The sequence below is a fragment of the Patella vulgata genome, chromosome 2 (assembly GCF_932274485.2).
Source record: "Patella vulgata chromosome 2, xgPatVulg1.2, whole genome shotgun sequence".
NCBI lineage: Eukaryota > Metazoa > Mollusca > Gastropoda > Patellidae > Patella > Patella vulgata.
Window position 1 is genome coordinate 32,568,225 of NC_065880.2, and position 7,615 is coordinate 32,575,839.

Below are 7,615 nucleotides of genomic sequence, written 5' to 3' on the forward strand. Positions count from 1 at the left end.
AACCTTGATAAAGAATTACTAAAGAATTACAAACCGGTTTCTAATCTTTCTTTTCTTTCAAAAATTATTGAGAAAGACATTTGTATAATAATAACCTCAACGAAGTATTCCAATCTGCATATAGAAAACAACACAGCACTGGAACTGACTTATTACGTGTTCAAAATGACTTACTATACGAAATGGATAAGAAACAAACAGCAGTACTAGTCCTGCTTGATCTAAGCGCTGCGTTTGACACGATAGACCACCAAATTCTTTTTAAAAGATTGCTGAACAACTTTGGTGTAAGTGGACTATCCCTTACATGGTTCCAGTCATACCTTGAAAACCGTACATCCAACTCAACGGTTTTAAAGTATGGCGCGCCACCAGGGGCGTACATAACGATTTTGTTTGGGGGGGGGGGGTGTTTAGCCAAAATGCGACCGACTGATGCCCATACCCCTAGTACGAGCGCAGTCAGGAGCCGAGCACCACAGAGCACCACAGGTGCGACTTTTGTAGGGGCCATGTGCAGTAGCGGATCTAGATAGGGGTGGGGGGGTCCAAATCTAGAGCGCCACCCCAGCAACAATCCCACCCCACAATGAATGTCAACAAAATACAGGCTATAACATTAAGCGTCCCGGTAGAACATAGATGGTATTGTATAATTATATAGTTGTTTGCCGATCGTTGTCTCGTTGGAAAGCAGTTTTATTTAAGTTGACATAAAGTTTATGTCATATATGATTGTGCCTATAACACTGAGCAACCTGAGAACATTTTGAAAAATTGAGTCAATATCTTGGCATTTGAGGTCATTGCTGGGAGAAATTCTTGTGGACGAGAGGACCAGAAATGTGAGTCAATTAGACAAAATCTCGAGATCTGCCCTTGTCAATTCCGCCTGTTTTGCAAAAGTTGACAGAACTTTTGTATATTCTGACGCCTCACGACCCACACAACAGTGGCAGTGGTACTACTAACATAACTAGGCAGTTCAGTATAACCGTGAATATGAAAGTGCTGAGACAGTATAAGACAACAGAGGAGTGGAAGAATGATGTTATAATGGAATCGAGCGCCGCAGGCTCGAAAGAATTTCAGATGTGTAACCGAGCTTTTAATTTTTGGGACTGGGCCTGCCAATTTTAGTCAATGTCATGGCAGATGGATCCAAATTCTCGTTAACGAGAGGATAAGAAATGGGACAGAATCTTGAGGCCTATCTGTCAATGTCGCCTGTTTTGTGAGAGTAGAACTAACAATTCTACAGTCTTCTGACCCACGACTCACTCACTAGTGGTACTAGTAACTGGGCGATTCACTGTAACTGTGAATATGATAGTGATGAGATAGTATAAGACAGAGAATGAGTTGAAGAATGATGGCATAATGGAATTGAGCGCCGATATGTAACTGAGCTTTTAATTTTTGAGGACTGGGCCTGAGGGCACTTTACCTCAATGGGGCGCTTACTTGGTCTCTGAAATGCCCTGGACTTTGGGGAGAGATTTTGCAGAATTCTGATGGTCAGAAAACACCCCATTAATTCATTTAGTCTGAGACCGACTGTGGTGAGCACTTTTTTTTTTGAGACCGATTATCTTTTTGCCATGGGATGAAAAACATTTTTTTCAAACATGATAAGTTGACAAGGTTATTTTATACTAATGTTTTGCGTGAGTAGAGTGACGTGTGTTGTGAGCACTTATTTTGATACCGACTGCTCATATCTTACGACCGACTGCACTGATTTTGAGATCTATTCTGGCATTATTTGTTTACCTCATTAATTCATTAAGACGGCGATGCATAATTTTGAGACCGACTGCAGTGACTGCACTTATTTTGAGACCGACTATTTTTCTCCCTGCGGGAAATTTTGTTCTTAAGACTTACATACTCACAACAGAATAAGAGTAAAACACATTATTTTTTCAAACATGATAAGTTGACAAGTTTATTTTATACTAAAGTTTTGCGTGAGTAGCGTGACGTGTGCAGTGAGCACTTATTTTGATACAGACTGCTCTTATTTTGCGACCGACTGCACTGATTTTGCGACCGACTATTTACGCCCCTGCGCGCCACAGGGTTCCGTTCTCGGTCTTTATTATTTACTACATACACGACATCTTTAGGAAATGTTATTCTTAAACAAGGTCTTAACTACCATTTGTACGCCGACACTCAAATTTATATAGTTTTTGAGCCTTCTTCTGAACCATCTGAGATATGCAAACTCATACGCGTAGGACCCGGGGGGGGGGCAAAAAATTTTTTTTCGGGCAATGAAAAATTCGACGACCTTTTTTTTTCTATTAACGTTTAGAGAAAAAATATAACTAACTTATTTCTATGAGATCCACACTGCCCGAAAAGTATTTTCCCGTCTTTTTCTTGTCCACTGCATGCCCGAAAATATGCCCGAAGCTCTCTTATGATATGTTTATCAGATATTCGTAAATGGATGGACTTAAATTTATTAAAACTGAACGATGACAAAACAGAAATAATGAAAGTCGGCAGCAGGCAGCAACTACTAAAATCTAAAACAGAAAACTATCAAATAGGCAATATCTCTATTACACCAACAGATTCTGTAAAATATCTTGGTGTTTATTGTAACTCTAATCTGGACATGAATAGACAAATTTCGGCCATGTGTAAAAGTATTAATTTTCAGATTTATTACATTGAAAAAATTAGACCTTTCATTGATAGTGACACGACTAAACTGCTGGTAAACACTATGGCTACATCAAGACTCGACTACTGTAATTCACTTTTGTACAATCTACCGGTAAATAAAATTAAATGAAAAAACAGCCCGGATCATAACCAAGACTAAACCAAACGAACATATGACACCAATTCTGAAAGATCTCCATTGGCTTCCTGTCCGTCAACGTATCAATTTTAAAATACTGTCTGTTACGTATTCTGCTTTAAATGACGATTCTTCACCTCAATACCTTAGAGACCTTCTCGATCAACACCAGTAAACCTTGCAGAGCCCTTCGATCACAATCAGACAACCTCTTAATTAATCCGTTTTCAAAAACCAACTCCGGCGATAGATGTTTCGCAGTTCGTGTTCCAAAGTTATGGAATTCAATATCAAACGAAAACAAAAACGCAAATTCTATTAAAGGTTTTAAAGCGTATCTCAAAACCGAACTTTTTAATCAAATACACAACTGATTGAATACAGTTCTAGTTGTGTTTGTGTCAGACTTTTACCATGTGTACTAAATAATGTTCTCCGTTTTTTCTTTATGTCTTTTTTTATGGATTAATGTGTTGTGATTGTTGTAATTTTATATTAGTTGTACTTATGTGAAACGCCCGAGAGCAGCTCACTGATTTGAATTGTTGGCGCTATATAAATCAATTATTATTATTAATATTAGTCATATCCGCAAAGGTTGTAACGTTACGACATAGTAACGAACGTCGAACACGGCTGACCCAAAATTAAAATATCGTAAGTAATTTGTGTATACAAAAATTACACACATTATACACACCCAATTATCAAATAATTATAGTCTAAGGGCTACAGAAACCAACGTTCATCGATTCACCGGCAACAAAAAAGAGAAAAACCTATGTTCGGAGATCGCCAATGACATTTTTGACAGATTCTGCGTTCAAAACTCGAATATAAATAGGTTCAGAGTTACTTTGATTCCACGCCAAGTAGCACAACAGATTGTTCTCACACTCTGGGGACTATGTCCTGGCAGCTAACTCTATATTTGTAACGAACTGTATTCTGCAAGTTTATCATTAAATAATGCACAAAATTATACAGCTTAAAACATTGGTTGAGATGTGTTCGATTGTATTATCTCGAGCACTCGACTTAGCATCTCGAGCACTCGACTTAGCATCTCGAGCGCTCGGCTTAGTATCTCGAGCGCTCGTGATATTATTTATTTTTTTGCATGACCTAAATTAGGCACCGTACGATTTGAATAAACATGACATATAGTTTGCCACACAAAGTAACATATGGCCACCAGCGACTTAGTCGTCCGTGCTTTATATTTTTTTTAGTGTACACAAGGTATTTGGGATGGTATGGGCCAGTAATGTAAATTTTGAATATGATCGGAATTTGTGAAAATGGACCTAGACCCCATTCTATAGAATGAGTACAAAGCGAAAATTGTAAATCAGGGACAATAACCGCGAGACTAACTATGTAACAATTTGCTGAACATAGGTCAAGAACTTACCACTGTAGAGTAATTACGAGTTCGGTAATTTAAATTTATAAATAATCGCTGGAGTAATGGAAAGCGATTCTGGAATAAATGCTGACAATAAGATGTAAACCTGTCAATAATTGAACCTTGGAACTCCAGAACTACCTTTGTGGAAATGCTCGAAATCGTTAGAGAGCAGTTTTACCACAATATTGACTAAATCGTAACGACTACTCACAATGGACGAATTGGGCTAATCGAGAACACCAGAAATAGACCCAGGTGTTCAGTTCATGAAATGAAAACGAAACGAAATAAAAACAAAAAGACTCGGTGATCAACATCTAGCTACAATATTGTCGCGGTAATACTATGATACAGGAGGTCGCGCTGGCTAAGTAGGTCGGATGTTCGATCCCTACATTGTCCGAGAAAGTTCGGCCAGATTTTCCGGCGTGGTTCCTCCTTGTCAGTGATGCAGGACAAGGACAGCTGTCTAGTCGTTCGAATGGGACATTGGCGTGTACGTAAAAGATCTCTTGGCAGTTGGAATTAGATATAAGCGTAGGCCGTAGTGCCGCTGTCCGGGCAAAATTTCCCTCACAGTATGGCGTATGCCCGTCTTCATTAGCCCAGTTCGGAGCAGAACAGCAGGTGTTTTGATAGGTAAAAAGTAGATTGTTTAGTGTATTTTGGTGGTCATTTGAATATAGGGAACAATACAAGTGAAAGTGTTCAGTATTTTAAAATCGGTGACCACATTTTTTTACAGTTTGGATTGTCGAAAATATGGCATAAAAACGTATATCCCTTCAGAGGCACGCAGATTCAAATGAATAATTTGGTTAACGCGGAATCCAAACTTAATTTGTTCCATTCTCAAATTGACCAATGTTTAAAAGGATTAAACAAAAATAATAGATTTAAATTGATATTCAGGTAGAATAGTTTTACGGAGATAAAAATGTATATCCGTTCAGATAGCTAAAAGAGACACGCATATTAAAATGAATAATTTGGTTAACGCGGAACCCAAACTTAATTTGTTCCATTTTCAAATTGACGAAAAGATAATAGTTTTAAATTGATATTCAGGTAGAATAGTTTTACGAAGATTAAAATGTGCACTTTTGTCGAGATTGAAGATAACGGGACTTTTCAAATATTACCAACTTCCAAGTTTTCTTTTCGATTAAGCTGCTGGCTATATTTTTGTCGAGACAGCTGCTGTGTGGGTGTGTTTTCAAGCTTTTCATGCTTATATTATCTTTATCAAAACATTAACCTAAGCTATCATTACTGTCTTACCAGGATAATAATACTTCAATCAGTTTGAGACAGAGAGAAATGGGTTTTAATATCGACTCTACACAAACTATGTCATTTCGGGACTAACATGTAGTTCAATTGATTTCAATATTCGCTTGCGCATAGGTGCCTTTAGCTGTAGGGGAAACCGGATGATCCAGAGAAAACTCATGTGGTTGGACAGGCGATCTTACTCCTTGTCACTACAAGCGGGAGTCGATACCACGCCACTTGATTCAATGACAGACCTTATGATCTAACGCACACGCATCAAATCATTTGGCTCCCAACCCACTTCAATCATTTTGAGACCAGCATGCGTTCAATTTATACCCATGGCTACGTGTGCAATGAGGGTGGAATAACTTTGCCCGGGAACCGGCGTTTCCACTTACCCCTTTTCGAACGACATTCTCGCAGTTCTCTGGCCAATGGGAATCGGGCTTTCCTAACTAAACAAACAACGGGACCCCTCATGATTTAACCACTAATAAATGCAGAGCTTCTCTTCTGCATTCAATGCATATGTATAGCATTGTTTGTCACGTAGATAATTTTGTCGAAGTTTCAAATTACCCCCCCCCCCCCCTATCAGAAATTAATCTTCTTTACTATTTAGTTCGTCCCAAAAGTACATATTATCTTTCAAGTATTAGGGAGTGTCACCATAGACCTTATAATGTATTATAAGGTACATGGTGTTACATACTTTATATGTCCTTTACTACAGCGAAACAAATCAACCCTTAAGCCGCTTAGCCACCATTTATCTGAATAAAGAATACTAATTATATTTGCGTTTGCAGCAAATAAACCTTGACTATTGTCAAATACTAATATTACATGAGCGGTTTCAACAATGTAATACACCATGGAGAAAAAAGCCGACGTTATGTGGTGCCAGTGCCCCCAAAATAGCATTTTACACTGTGTCGTTTATAATGTATTTTAGCAATTGTCGATTTAATATGCAATAGTAGTAACTAACGTACTCGCATGAACGTTATGGACTAAGACTAGTAACTATGTAGTGCGAGTTATAAATAGATAATTTTTCCCTTAATTTTTTTCTTCCCTCTTCCTGCATTTTTTGGTTGACTTTTTGGTCTAGAATTGGAGAAAAGGGATCAAATTTGCAATTTCATAGCAGTTTTGGGTAATACTGATGATATTACAGCGGAGGGATAGGGGGTGTAAAGTGTCTTTCTGCAGAGCAATCATTGTGTCGGAAGTGAGATTTTCACCCCAGTCAACTTCAAATCCGCGTAGCAAAAAATCTAAATGGTCAACCCCGTACAAAATTATGATGAGGAGATTGCCAAATGTTGTCCCCATTGTGCCTATAAAGATTGGAACCAACGGAATGTTGAGCAAAAAGCTACAGCCTGTGATGTTACAGCCATTTAACATTGAAGTCAATGGGCAAATAATTGCTAGTCGAAGTCCTGATCTCTACCTTAGTTATTTCCCTTTACTATACTGTTCAAAAAAAGTAGGGGATATTTGATTTTGGGGGCATAATACTAAAATATGCAAATGACTACGAAAAAAGTCACTATAGAACCTAACAGAAGAAACATTTCTAGTTACATGTGACGCCCAAACGCACCAATAGCTACCGCATGGAATGCAGGTGATGCTTGGGATCATCATGGGGGTCCAACCCAAGATTTGCACGACTCTGACTTTGAATGTTACAGTCATTGTGGCATTGAATTCCAGGGTGGAAACATCAGTTTAATTGTTTTAGTGACCAGAAAACAAATTTTGATATGCGTCGGCTTACCCAAAATGAAAGGTTACGTGCCCTTGGCATGCTACAGATCGGCACAACACAGGCGGTTGTGGCGCGGACGATGAATGTTTCTCAGTCTGTCATAAGCAGGCTATGGTCCAGATACCGTGATACACAATCTGTACAGGACAGACCACGCTCAGGTCGACCAAGGGCGACAACTCAAGCCCAGGATCGATTTATCCGTACCTTGGCCTTGAGAAATCGTGTCATCACAGCAAATCATATCAGCGCTCGTCTTCAAACAGACACTGGTGTGAGAATGAGTGGCCAGACGATTCGGAATCGACTGCATAGGGGTCACCTTCGC